This window comes from Micropterus dolomieu, linkage group LG18 (genome assembly GCF_021292245.1).
Source record: "Micropterus dolomieu isolate WLL.071019.BEF.003 ecotype Adirondacks linkage group LG18, ASM2129224v1, whole genome shotgun sequence".
Lineage (NCBI taxonomy): Eukaryota > Metazoa > Chordata > Actinopteri > Centrarchiformes > Centrarchidae > Micropterus > Micropterus dolomieu.
In genome coordinates this window covers 2,208,900-2,223,450 of record NC_060167.1, presented here as the reverse complement: position 1 = coordinate 2,223,450, position 14,551 = coordinate 2,208,900, and the positions used below count along the sequence as shown (strand labels likewise).

Here is a 14,551-nt window from a genome sequence, read left to right as displayed (position 1 = left end):
TTGTGTGCCTGTCTGTGTGTGTGCTGACAGACGTGAGCTACAGATAAAAGTAGAAACACCATTTACTGACACCCTGGGAATTAATTACTGTTGTCAGTTAATTTGCCATAAATTAATTAACAGCGCAGAACAATCACCAAATTAATGAGTGAACCGTGTCAATCACAAACACAGTGACCTTCGTGCAATCAACAACGTCTGTTAAGTAACATTCACAAACAGCAAACACAGCAGCGCCGTATGGAACATGATACAGTACACAGATTTATGGAGGTTCATTTTCTCAAAGGTGTTTCCACATTAAATGAGATGTGAGTTCACCTGCAGGTGCTGCAGGAAAAAAGGAACAAGACTCTATCCATGAACTACAAAATAGTGTTTTGGCTTTTTGATGATCTGACTGTCGAAACATATTTCATATTGTACCACGGTTCTAATGGGGTTTTAGAAGTATCCCTGTTCTGTGTAGTACATATAAACACCATATCCTTTGGTGGAAACTGTGGCCTGTAAACACCTTAACCCGGGTTTCTGATCATTCTCTGCCATGTTCACAGGTTAATTTGTCAACCAGGTACGGTACAGGCACAGTAGGTGATCAGATGAGAAGCTTAAAGCTGCATTCCAGACAACTCGGAACTCAGAAACGTCTGACCTCCAACTAGAAAAAGTGCAGCTGAACACCACTCAGAGTCGGAGCTCCTACTAGATCCATCTACCCCGACTCCATGAAGCGGCAGCTGTCTGACGTCACACAACAACTGCAGCACACATGGGAGCTCATATTGTAAATGTTAAACCATCAACTGAAAGTAAAAGTATATATTGCCTGTATTTAATTAAAATAATACATATAGTATAACCTGCATAGTGTGTCACCAATGTTATTAGGTAGCGTGTTGCAGTAAACAATCATCTTAGTTATTCAGGAAAAAATACCAAATAACTGTTTTGCAGATTACCAACAGATGTAGCCAGACAGGAACACAGTTAATGAGTAACGTATATTTTTGTAACTTGTTTTCATTAGAACAGGAAATTTCCACTGGGAAGTTCTGACCTCTAGCTGTGACTGGAACGCAGCATAAAACCAGCACAGAGCTAAAAGCAGATTTCATTCTCACCTGTTCAGGTAAGAGATGTGTGATGCATCAAAGACACAACTGCAGGCAGAAAATCTGAAACCTGGGTGTTATGATCATGTAAACAGAGAGAAGATTAACCAGGTTCCACAAGTTCTTTATGTTGCTCTGAATAAATCCACTTAGAAATCTGAGAAAGACGCTGCAGAACCTGCCTGAGAATCTTCGCGTTTTTAAGTTTTCTTCGGTGTCACAGTAATCCAGTGATCGTTATCTGCACATCCATGCTATACCTTTTTAATAGTGTAGATTTCACAAAATGTAGCTTAAATAAACAACCGGACTCAGAGTTGTATCTCAGAGCTAACGCATGAATCCACAGCAACAATCTTCTTCCTGTTAACGTCCCCAAAAGCATTGTGGGGAATGTAGTTCTAAACGCATAATTATCCCCAAACAGAAGTAAAACAAAGATTAACAATAACAAGAGTTGAAATGTGACAAATGTTCGACCTTGGCATTTTAACAGGCTGTCTTCCTGTCATTTCACATGTTAACACAGTTTGTTCACTGTGTGTGAGTACATGAGTACAGAATATGTGTATTTCTGTGGTTGTCTTTATGCATGTAGCCTCCGAACTCTACATACTGTAGCAGTCAAACGGAGGCCAATATATCTGCAATGACAGGCCTTAAACAACAGGCGAGGAAGATAAGTGAGGTCGGCGTGAAATATGATTAAAGCACAGCCTTTCCCTCGCCTTTGATTTAAAGGAGCATGGCACAAACAACTCATCTCTTTCAGCCACCCACACACACATACACACAAAGTCAGCCTCTTCAGAGGGAAAGCAAGGAAAATGCAAAAAGAGCAAAAGAGGAAGAAGAAGATGTAAAAAAGCCTCCTCAGCAGTCTGAGAGGAAGTTTGAGTTTGGCCATCCTGACAATGTCCCCAAAACTATGAGTCAGCTGTGAGGTCTGAATCACTGCAAGTCTTAACTGACAGAAAGTGAAACTCCACTTGGCACTGAGACAAGCCCATCGTGTGGGTGGAGTAGCAGATCCACTGCTGTTAACACCTGGATAATGATAATAATAATAATAATAATAATAATAATAATAATAACCTTGATTTATATAGCGCCTTTCACAAACCCAAGGACGTTTAACAAACAAAAAGGGATGTGAGGCCAGGGGAGATTAAAGCCCATAGTCCTCAGTGAAGAGGTGTGTTTTAAGCTGGGTTTTAAAGGTTATTATAGAGGAGGCAGAGCTGGATGGCAGGAGGAAGCTTGTTCCAGAGTGATGGTGCACCGACACAGAAAGCTCCAAATGTCCGGAGCCTGGAGTTAGGGACAGCGAGCAGGTCCTTGTAAGAAGACCACAGGGACCGTGACCGAGTGTAGGGATGAAGTAGATCTGTGAGGTACTGAGGCGCAAGTCCATGGAGAGATTTGTACGTCAGTAGGAGGATTTTATAATTGATCCGGGACTTAACTGGCAGCCAGTGGAGCTTCTTCAGGATGGGAGTGATGTGAAGTCCAAGTTTTGTGTGGGTGAGCATCCTAGCCGCGGAGTTCTGGACATACTGGAGTCTGTCAGTAGCCTCGCTGGTCAGACCGAACAGGATACCATTACAATAGTCAAGTCGGGAGGTGATGAAGGAGTGGATGAGGGTCTGAGAGGCACTGAGTCTGGAGATGTTCTTAAGATGGCAAATGGCAGTTTTAGTACTGTTTTTGACGAGCTGTTGGAAGGAGATAGTGGAGTCCATGATGACGCCCTGTTTGCGTACTAGTGTAGTAGTAGTAGTAGTAAGTGACTGTGGGGCACCATGAGTTCTGTTTTGTCTTTGTTATGTTTGAGGAGGTTACTGTCCATCCAGTTCTTGATGTCCTTCAGGCAATTGATAAGCGGCACTGGTGGAAGGGGTGTAGATCACTTAGTGCTGATGTAGAGCTGGACGCTGTGTGAGATTGGCGCCAGTTCAGAGCAGATGCCCTTAAGGGTGATGTATTGTTGCCTGTTGGTGAGATAGGATTGAAACCAGTGAAGCCAGCGTCAGATGGTTGAGGAGGGTCAGGTGGGCAGAATAAGCGGTTGATAGTGGAAAAAAGCTGTTTAGGTTGATGTTGTTGGTTGCCAATGAGTGTTGAGTAACAGTTAGTTTTCACCTTGGACAGAGCATCTTTGTAGCTCTTAACTTGGTCGTTGTAGGCTTCCTGGTGGCCAGATTTTTCATAGTACCTCTGATGTAGAAATTTAATCACCTCAAGGCTAACATTACTCCGTACGATGTGCAAGGTGAGATTCTTGAGTTCCAAAGCGGAGTACCTTAGGAAAGCCAAGATGCCGGAGGAGACCGCTAGCTTGTCCAACGCTAGCTAGTGTTAGCTTACAAGCCACAGACCATCCATCAGAAAATCACGGCCAAGCTTCAACAGAGACTACTGTGGAGGATCAAGCAGTCATCAGTAGTACAGCTGTTGGCAGTTTTGGGATCGTCAGATCGTCAAAGCCAAGGTTTGGAAGTAGTCTGTCGACCACTCTGCAAGGTAGTATAGCAGCTGGAAAAAGCCACTGATTTAGCAGATCCCATAGCGTAGCCAGAGCACATAGAGAAAAAGTTGCAGAGTGTGAGAAAGTGAATCCAACTAGTAGCGTAACATAGAAAACCAGCTTAGTAAAGCAGAAGGATTAGAATTGCAGAGTAACTGGAGTAGTGCACAGACTGCAGCACAGACAGCAGCACAGACAGCAGCACAGGCATCAGCACAGGCAGCAGCACAGACAGCAGCACAGGCAGCAGCAAAGACTGCCTCACAGGAGCACAGACAGCAGCACAGCCTGCAGCAAAGACTGCCTCACAGGAGCACAGACAGCAGCACAGCCTGCAGCAAAGACTGCCTCACAGCCTGCATCACAGACAGCAGCACAGACAGCAGCACAGACAGCAGCACAGCCTGCATCACAGACTGCATCACAGCAGCACAGACAGCAGCACAGATTGCATCATAGCAGCACAGACTGCATCACAGCAGCACAGACAGCAGCACAGACTGCCTCACAGACTGCATCGCAAGCAGCAGCACAGACCGCAGCACAAGTAGCAGCACAGACAGCCGCACAGACTGCAGCACAGACAGCAGCACAGCCGCACAGACTGCATCACAGACAGCAGCACAGCCGCACAGACTGCATCACAGGAGCACAAACAGGAGCACAAACAGCAGCACAGACAGCATCACAGACAGCATCACAGACAGCATCACAGACAGCATCACAGACTGCATCACAGACAGCAGCACAGACAGCAGCACAGACTGCATCACAGACTGCATCACAGACAGCATCACAGACTGCATCACAGACTGCAGCACAGACAGCAGCACAGACTGCATCACAGACTGCATCACAGACAGCAGCACAGACAGCAGCACAGACTGCATCACAGACAGCATCACAGACTGCATCACAGACTGCAGCACAGACAGCAGCACAGCCGCACAGACTGCATCACAGACAGCAGCACAGCCGCACAGACTGCATCACAGGAGCACAAACAGCAGCACAGACTGCATCACAGCAGCACAGACTGCAGCACAGCAGCACAGACTGCAGCACAGCAGCACACAGACTGCAGCACAGACAGCATCACAGACAGACGCACAGACTGCCTCACAGACTGCCTCACAGCAGCACAGACAGCAGCACAGACTGCATCACAGACAGCATCACAGACAGACACACAGACTGCCTCACAGCAGCACAGACAGCAGCACAGACTGCATCACAGACAGACGCACAGACTGCCTCACAGACCGCATCGCAAGCAGCAGCACAGACCGCAGCACAAGTAGCAGCACAGACAGGATTACAGCAGCACAGCCTGCAGGAATGTTTCTGCTCTGGATGGAGTTTGGTTTGTCTAGTTTTTTCTTGAGGCAGTTGGCATATGATGAAGCAAAATATAAAATGCCCCGAGCAATAAAATGGCTCTCCACACTCGACAAACTCTCTTCCAAATATTTACCTCTTTCCCTCCTGAGTTTTTTCCACCACCTCAGTTCACCATTTTGGACTAAATATTGGTATTTACAGTAACTAAGCTGTTGTTTTTCTTCCTTGAGACATATTTCCTTCTGAACTCAAAGCACGGACACATTCAGTAAATATTTCATAGAGATTTCTTCCTTCGTTGCCTCCTGCAGTTCTTAAAACTCTTCTCAAGCCAAGAGTCAGCAGAAAGAAGTCAGGTAAAGTCTTCTCCCAGCGACTGTATTCTGTTTCTTTATATTTTCCTTTTCACCTTCACAGCTTGTTAATAATCTCTTGTATTAGTTTTACTTCAGTGCTGTGAACAAAGGAGCTGTGAGTTACTCCTGAAGTGTTCCTCCAGGAGCTCACAACAGGTTTTAATTAATAGTTCAGGAGTGAAACTTTGTGAATGAACAAATAAATTCATTATTAAACATCCTACATTAACAACCAGAGCTCACCTGCAGTGTAAATGATGCAGTGTTTCTCCCTGCATGTCCTTATTTCTTTGTTTTTCCCCTTACTCAGCAGGGCAGAAACTGGCCCTTTGTTATTTATCGGTATGTGAGCGACAGAAAGTTGATCATTGCAGGCTTTACCAACCTCTACAACTTTTTGCCTTCCTGCCTGTTGGTGCATCCAGGACGAAGGAACAGTCCTTCACTTCTAAGTTATCCAAAGTGATTCAAAGTTAGTTACTTCTTTAATGCAGCTCAGCAGCTGGAGACCCCCCCCCACCCACTGTACAAACACTAATATCATAATATACGAGTAATCACTATATAAGAGAATAGATGTTACTTCATTATTATACTATTGATTATTATGGAATATACACTATAACAAATATAGTTCATTTTATTGTACATTTATATTTCATAGCACTGTATTAATAATAGAGTTACACAAAGTATATATTATATTTGAGCACAAAAACACAAAAACTGCTTGTTGTGTTTCTTTGTGTAACCACTGATCCGTCTGCACATTTTTATAATTGTGCAGAATTGTGTGTTTATTACTTATACTGCACATATTAGAGCCCGACTGATCAATCAGCTAATATGAGCTAATTGCAGATCAATCGTATCAGTAACAGCTGTTCAATTAAAATAAAACAAACAAACGGAGAGACCGATCCTTCAATCATGTTATGAGTGTTGTTACATAGTTTGTTATGGTCTCAGTCGCAAGTTTCAAGTCTTCTTCAACACAGCATGATGTTCATTTAGTAAATTATCCCGTTTAGAGGAACAGAGACCAGGAAGCAGGGGAGGCTTTAGGGCGGGGCTACAAGCTGATTGACAACCTGTCAATCAGGATAGAGGCGACTCGTACCCGCTGCTCTGTGTACATTTAACCAGCAGCGTTGAAAAAGCTTATCAGGAGTCGGCTGTTCACTTTCTCTGGTGAGTACATTTAGTTTTAAGCCTGTTGTTCCTCATGTGTGTCTTTCCCTTTCTTCTCTTTGCTCCTCACATATGTTCAACTCTATTGGCTCTCTTTGTTGCTCTCCCCCCCGTCTCCCCTGCCTCCCCCTGCCCTGTGGGGACATTCCCAGTGATCCGGTGGAGTTGATTGAGATTGATGTCTTGCTGAAGGACGGAGACGCAGAAGGACCCGTTGGGGCAGCAGATCTGGGTCGATGCTCTGTTAGGCAGCCGCTGATTGATGGGGTTTGACAAAAGACAGCGGCGGGTTTGTTGTCCAGCACGAGACAACAAACTCAGACAGCTGCCACACGCAGACCTGCTTTAAGTCAGAATCCACGTTTCACGTTTCCACTATAATGTGTTCAATAAATCTGGACATCAGAACTACAAGTGAGCCGTAAATCACAGGACCAGTACGGGTCAGTGTTTATTCCTTCAAAATGACAAACTCATGAGCCTTTTCTGATAGCAGCACAAAATAAAATCTACTTTAATGTTTCCATTATTTAAACATCACATGTTTTTGGTGTTAACGTGCAGCGCTGTTGAGCGCAGTTGTTATCGTTATGTGTTACAACTTGGGAGCGAGAACGGGTCGGTTTTCTGTCTGTGTAAGAATAGTGGAGTCATTTACTGACCTGCATCACTGGTCTGATGTTCTTCTGTTCTGGTTAATGTTCTCCAGCAGCGAGAACATCCTCTGCTCTCTGCTGCAGCTCGAGTCAAACCATCGCCATGCACCGATCTGTACGAGTGCTGAGCTCTCACTGGACTTCCTCCTCTGTCCTTCTGTCAACACAAAGTTTACATAATTACGAAAATCGATGTGAATTCTTCTATGACAATTATGTATATTCAAGAAGTGCAGCTCAGCTCACGCAGCTGTGGACAGTCAGTGTCGGATAATACAATTAACTTCAGTTCAGAAATCAGATTAATAATCAGTTTCAGCTCAGACAGAACAAAACAGACTGTAGTGTGATGACTTTCACATTGAACTTGTTCCACTGCTCCTTACTCAAAGAAGAAGAATCATCACACAGAGCAGAGTGGAAACTGTCATTTAGGGTTTCTTTCCCACAGCTAATAATTGAGGAGAAGAAAACAGGTTTGGATCTGGAGACGTCAGTATGGATCATGGACGGGCCTACATTTCTTTTTTTTTGTTTGCTTTTCTGTGATCATCTTGGCATCCAAGACCTGAAACAACAAGAGAACCTTTTTAAGGTTCATGAACCAGATCATGAACACAAGCAAAGGCTGTAATATGCAAACTGAGACTGCACAGACCGCAACAGCAAAGCCAAAGGAAAACCAAGCTCAGACCATCAGCGTCACAATGAACGTCACACGCTCTGAAGCCAACACACAAACATCTCCAGAGGTATGGGATTAATATCCTGCCTTGTTTCAAAACTGAAAATAAAGTTCTAAAAAGGTTGAAAGTAACCAACAAAACACCACGGGTGACATCGCGCTGATGAACAAACCGCCCTGAGCTACTACCCATTGCAGATTTCTTTTCCACATCCATGCACCGCTTGGACGGAGACAGCCAGCGTATCCTGTCCTCGTCTGTCATTGGCAGAGCAGTCTGTCAATCCCTCTATCCAGTAAATATGACTTGTGATTGGACTGTACTTCAGAAGAAAGCCACGCATTGGCCAAGAGCAGAAGGCCCTGCCTGCAGGCCTTTTTTTTTAAGTCGCGAGGCTTCATTTTCACTCAGTCTGAGTTTTAGAGCAGAGCTGCGTGACGACGCTGCCACAAATCACGAGTCGCAAGCTCACAGCTGTGTAGGCGTATCTCCGCAAAGTGGGTTTTGTAAACTCAGTTCTGAAAAAATAGTCTGCAATAGGAGTGCAAATGTAATGTAATAAAGTTTCGCCCTTTTGAACCTCAATTTTCAGAGTTTCAAAACGTTTTTTCACACATTTGCACACCAGTTTTCAGATCACCATTTACAAAGTTTCAAACCTAGAAAACAAACAAACGCTGGGAGAACACTGGCAAATTTTAAACTCTAAAAAATTGTTCTGAAGAAGGAAAACTCAGAATTTTTTTATTTTTTGCATTTTGCAAGCTTGCAAATCTTAGTTTTCGATCTTGCAAAACTTTTTTTTGTAAGATTTTGAGTTTTCAAACACTTACTTTCAACCTTTCAGAACTTTATTTTCAGATTTGAATCAAGGCAGGATATTAATCCCATACAGAGGCTGCATCATTTTCATTATTAATGCCCACCGTTGTTTTTGTCGTTCAGCGGCCCCAGCGGCCATTAAAGTAGCATTTCATCTTAGGCCGCCGTGTTGGGGGGACGCTGCCAGCTTACATCAGGAAGTGCAGGCGACTTGGAGTTGAAGATGAGTTCATTGTAATCCAATGAATCTGTCAGCTCATGTCAAAGTGACAGTAAAATCAAGTAGTCTGGACGAGTTGTCTCTCCACGCTGCGAGATGTCTTTTAAAGTCTGGCAGCGATCCCCAGGAGGGAAGTTATATTCGGGAAAATATCTTGGGGGCAACTGTCGAGAAAGAACAGATGACATGTCCTGATTTTACTTCCTGTTTCAGCAGCTCAGTGAAACACAGAGTGGGCCTTTGACAGTGGAGCCCGTTCTCGTCAAAAAGCGACGCCAAGGATCTTGACCAAGCGTCCACATACGATGAGCTAGGAATGAGAACAGGTCGGACGGTGACACGCTGGTGGTGAAGTTGAGCTCGCACGTGTTGTTGCGTGAGTGTTGATGGTTGTCAGATCAGAGGTTCCCTCTCCTGTTTTATTTTATTTTACCTTTATTTAACCAGGGGAAAGAAACCCATTGAGATAAAATCTCTTTTTCAAGGGCGCCCCGTCCAAGAAAGGGAGCAGGACAGCAAGTCTAACAGGACAAACATAAAACAATACAAAATGCAAACATTTACCCTTTTAGCTACAAAAGCAACAGACGCAACCCACTGTCTAACCTGTACGTTAAAAATTCAATCAGTGGTTAAAATACATCAATGTCATGCCAGCTTATCAGTTACATTCATTTAGCTTCATTAAGCTAACGTTAGCATTGTTTCCTGCAGTTCTTCCTCCTCCTGCTGTGGTTTCTGTAAATATCTTGCTTTGGATTTTTGCTTTGACGCGTTATTTATCTAACTCAGTAACTGCAAATTGGTTTTATTTCACAGAAAAGTCAGAAACTTGTTTACAGTGAGCTCTGAGCATTTCCATATGCCCATCTGTACTCAGATCTTTAACCTGAGTGTAAGTAGTGACGCCAGTATAGCAATACTGTCTTATAAGTACAAGGTCCTGCATTTCAAACTTTACATGAAGTAAAAGTATTAGCATCAAATGTATTACTGGATTACTGGAGCCAATGACTTTACATTCTGCTGTGTTGCTGATTCTATAATCAGGCATCATCATCTATAAGTTGATTTTAATAATCTAAATCTGTAAAGTAACTTCTGACTATGACTATGAATAAATGTAGTCAAGCAAAACGTAAAATATTTCTCTCTGAGCTGTGGTGGAGTAGAAGCAGAAAGTAGCATAAAAAGGAAATACTCAAGTAGACTACCTCAAAATTGTACTTAAGTACAGTACTTAAGTAAATGCAGTTATTTTCCAGCACATTTCCAGCCGAGACACTGAATCACATGTTGGCAGTTTCCCTGTCGAGCACTTAAAGTGTTCACTTCTCCTTCTCGGGGCTCTGAAAATGGAAGCAAGTCACTTTAGCACTCACCAGCTGAAGGCAATCAGTCCGACAATCAACAGCTTGCAGCAGAGCAGGGGTTCCAGTAAAATAACAGAAAATCACCATGTAGCTGGTTTACAGGAGCTCCTGTGTTGCTTTAGCTGCTTCAGACTGTCTGATTGGTCAGTGGAAATCACGGTACGAAGGTTACCAAATGATTTACATAAATATATACATGGTTTAAACAGATCTGTCCCTCCTTGAGCAGCTCACACACTGGCACCTGCTCTCCAGAAGTATTTATCTGACTGCCACAGAGCAGCAGAGAGCGACAAGCTCCTGGTACATCCAAGGGGGTAAGCAAGAGTTCGTACAGTGAAGCCGACCAAAGACTTCATGGGGGGTTCCACGTTGGCCCAACAAAAAGACCCTTTTTCAGACAGACAGGATCAGGCCCAGCATGGACTGAGGTGGTCTCAATGGTGGTCTATGGTCTGAAGCACAGATCAGGAAAATCAACAGAGCCTGACCAAACTTAGGTCCACGTGTTTGGAAAGTAAACATAGCTGCTCTGCTTACGTAGAGCTGGCGGCATAATAAAAAGAAAAGAAAAGAAAGTTACTACAAAGGAATTTGCACAAAGTGAAGGACGTTAACTTGCCTTCTCTAAGCACGTTTCACACAAATGTTCCTTCAGCTCAGCAAATACGAACAAAAGCTCTTGACGCCTGAATTTATTTATAATTGTATAAGAAAATGTATTATTTTTGTTTTCATTTGCTTTCAGGCTGATGCTAAATTACGAGGAGATTGTTAATTTGTCAATAGAGCATAGAAAAGATATAAATTCAGGTGTGATGCAAATTAGCGACAACAGGCACGAACGAGAAACTAGTGCATGCAAAAGGTTCCTGGGTACGTATCGAATATGCCCAAACAGGCATCGGGGGAACACATACGCCATCTCGGCTGCAGTCTGAAAGGAAGTGGCGTGACGTAAATTTGCTGGTGTGAAACACGTTTGCTTGATTGTTGGTACAGCTGGGGAAAAATGCTCCAGAATCTAAAATCCAGGATCTGGTTGTCTGTTTATATCTCTCTGAATGTTTTTTTCAGCAAACAAAAGGAAAACACTTTTCTTAATACATAAAAAAATATAAGATTAAACATGAAACACTTCCTCACGTTGTGTAATAACAATGCGAAAGTTTGTGTCAAAAGAAAGATTTACCTCTTCATTAGTTTTCTACATGTTGGGCTTTAATAAAGAAATATTACTTACTTATTCAAAGAGCACACAAACATCTGTGGGACCCCCAAACAGTGTCAACGACACACAGGAGGGTTGAACAGCACCCTGAAGAAACTTTTACTACAAACTATTTTCTTCACACAGGAAAAAACGGCAGCAACATAAACCTCAGAAATTTATGAGAAATACTTTCACAGTAAACTTCACTGCAGCTTGAACCTGCCAAGCCGTCGTCCTCCACTTCTTTTTGTGAGGGAGAAAGAAGGATGAAGGCCCGTTACTGCGTTCCTCTTCGGACATTTATTCTCCGGCGACAGCAGGTTGTCATCAGTCGGGTGAATGACGGCCGCAGCCTTCAGGGCCGGTAAACACGTGTCAGACGTGCATTCGAACCTTCATGTGTGGGGAGCTGGGAGCTTTTCTGATAATATCCTCCACAACAACTGATGACGGAGACAAACTCCTCCCTGGCCTTGCATCGCGCCAGCGTGCTGTACAGCTGCTGCAGGTGACTCCAGCTGTTGTTCTTATGCTCCACAAACCCACAGAGCTTTTTTAAGGCTGCTTCTGGCAACATGTAGCTCACAATGACTCGTCCAAATGCCCTTGAATATATGAGGAAAACATTCACATGCAGAGAAATCTGTTCACAAACACGATGATGTTTGAAGTGAGTTTTCTCTGACTCGAAATGAGCTTTTGTAGAATCAGATTACAGCTGGCAGGTTTGATGGGTTTCCTTGTGTTTCAAGTGAAATCAGTCTTTAAGGGAAACCTTTTAATAAATTATTGTTCTTTATTTATTCTTTACAACGACAATGGGCAGAAAATAATTTTCCCCGTTTGCTTCAGGTAACATTAACACAGCCCATCATCTCAATGCTGAAAGAATAACGAAGGCTCAGCAGCCACAGAGATGACGCTCGGTCCTGATTCGCTGCTGTTCGGTTGGTAAATCAGAAATACTTTATCACCGATGGGAAGTTATTGTGTTACATCACAGATATTAAATCAATACATTTAATTTCACTTTAATGATTGATTTGTCCTTCATGATGGGACAGTGTCAGACCTAAATCCACTTTTTAGTACCACATCTAAACGTGTCAAGTTTACAGTGTGAGAGCTGGATGTGCAGCTGTCCTTTAAATAATCGTGAGGCTCTGAGAGTGAATTTTCTGCCTTATTTGCAGCAGCATTTTTTATATTCTTCCCAGCTCTCCATCATGACCACCTGTTCCTCTTGACTGAAGTAGGCGGCACGCGATTGGTCCATTTTGTGCAGAAGAAGAATCGCATGACGCATCAAATTTCCCCTTTAATGGGAGCCTGATGACAAAAACCCGGGTAAACAAAGAGTTATTAAGGTTTTATGGAGCCAGCTGATGCAAAGAAAGCCTGGCTGCGTCCAGTCTGCTCCATATTCGGCTTTGCCTGCCAGGAAACTTAGCTGGAACTTGAGAAACAATTTACAAAACCTTTCAGACAGAACATGCTTTCGTCCAGATGGGTTTTATTCATCTGTAATCATCCAGCAAACTGAAAGTGAGCAGCCAAATGATGTAAACCTTAGCCAATAACAGCAACAGACAGGAATCACTGACAGAAGCTGAACTCAACACGAGCCGTCTCTGAATAAAACCAGCCTTCAAACAAACAGGTATTTTATTGTCCAAACAGGAAGTGCACTGCATTTCAACTGAATGATTTCAGCATTAAAAACGTTGAGCTTCCAGGCTCACTTACCCGCCTAACAGAGCAGCGAGCAGCAGCTGCAGACTATTTCACTCCTGGCTGGCTGGTAGATGGCGGCTGCTCGCTGTGTTCGCTCCCTCATAATCACTTTTTAATGATTCCTGGAGCCGTCGCAGCCGCGAGACCGAGCCGAGGTCCTGCAACAACTGCACGTGGGAAAAGATGAACAACAGAATGACGTTACACAGATCCGGGTCCAACAGAGTTACTGCACCTTTATAATAAACCGACAGGGTGAACGTGTGATGGAACCAGTTCTCCTAAATAAAGTCCGGCCCTCTGATGTTTTACACATTAAAAGTTCAAGTTGCAGTAGTTGAGAAAAAGCTGACTCAGCAGCTTTACAGATGAAATCCTGCTCACTCATCTGACCTCAGGATAATTAGAGTTTACTCTACATCAGCATTTCAGGTGTGAGGCGCTCAGACATGAAGACGGTTCACAGCAAAGTATCAACACTCACAGGAGAGCAGAGGGATCAAGAGCCCGGCTGTTTAATCAGCTCCATGTGGGGTTAATACTGGATTGAAGCTGGACACCAACTTTTTTAAGCATCTCAGTTCTGAAGGTGTCTTGGCTCGCTGTGGTGAAACAGGAAATAATTGGAAGAGACACTAGAACGGGTTACTTAAGGAATATCAAAAGTCTTAAGATAAAAAATAAAATTTAAAATCCAGATTTGATTTCACTTTATTATCATAATATTGGTCTGAAATGTGTCTTGTGTTCGAGCATTTACACTGTTTCACATACAGAACAAATTATTTGACCAAACCATACAACAAATACTACAAACATATATAACATCAGACATCATGAATGCAGCAGCTCACATTTACATTCAGAGTGGCGTCTCCACTGGAGACCTGAGGCCTACTGAGAACACAAACTCTGATTAACTGTCGGACACGGTCCAACCTGCGGGACTTCTTCAAATAAAACACGGGAGGGGTCTGATGTAATACTACCAGCCAGAGACGACATCCTTTGAGTTCATGATACACAGAACTGATATTAATGACTTGTTGATGTTGAGCCCAGTGAAGAGGAAGGGACAAACTTTTAAACATGTTTTCCTTTGAAGCTGGTTTTATGTTCACGCTCCTCCTCCTTTGCACTCCTCTGGCCTCATCAACTTCAAATCAACCAGAGTTAACAGAGGTGCAGCCGGGCCGTCTTTTCATTCACAGCATCACATCAATGGAACTCAGAAGCACCATCAATCAGAGAGTCGCCATCCTTTTACTCATTTAAGAGAAATGTTAAGAGCCGGCTTATTGAAAACCAACACTGTCG

The 14,551-nt window shown here is 43.4% G+C and overlaps 2 long non-coding RNA genes across 4 annotated transcripts in view; both read right to left on the bottom strand.

The window, feature by feature from the left end:
- The window catches only part of LOC123956663, a 15,430-nt gene extending 5,178 nt beyond the window's left edge, over nt 1–10,252 (bottom strand). The window contains exons 1-4 of one of the 3 annotated variants that reach the window (XR_006821590.1): nt 10,129–10,252; nt 8,799–9,078; nt 7,573–7,754; nt 7,193–7,343 (exon numbers count right to left, since the gene is read on the bottom strand). This is a non-coding gene — a long non-coding RNA (uncharacterized LOC123956663). The remainder of the gene's footprint in view (nt 1–7,192; nt 7,344–7,572; nt 7,755–8,798; nt 9,079–10,128) is intronic. The other 2 variants (XR_006821591.1, XR_006821592.1) reach the window with 2 other exon arrangements.
- A 2,260-nt stretch (nt 10,253–12,512) lies between these two features.
- On the bottom strand, nt 12,513–13,836 carry LOC123956664. Its single transcript, XR_006821593.1, has 3 exons — nt 13,719–13,836; nt 13,247–13,401; nt 12,513–12,829 (listed from the first exon to the last, which is right to left on the bottom strand). It is a non-coding gene; the product is annotated as an uncharacterized LOC123956664 (long non-coding RNA).
- Nucleotides 13,837–14,551: the final 715 nt, after the last annotated feature.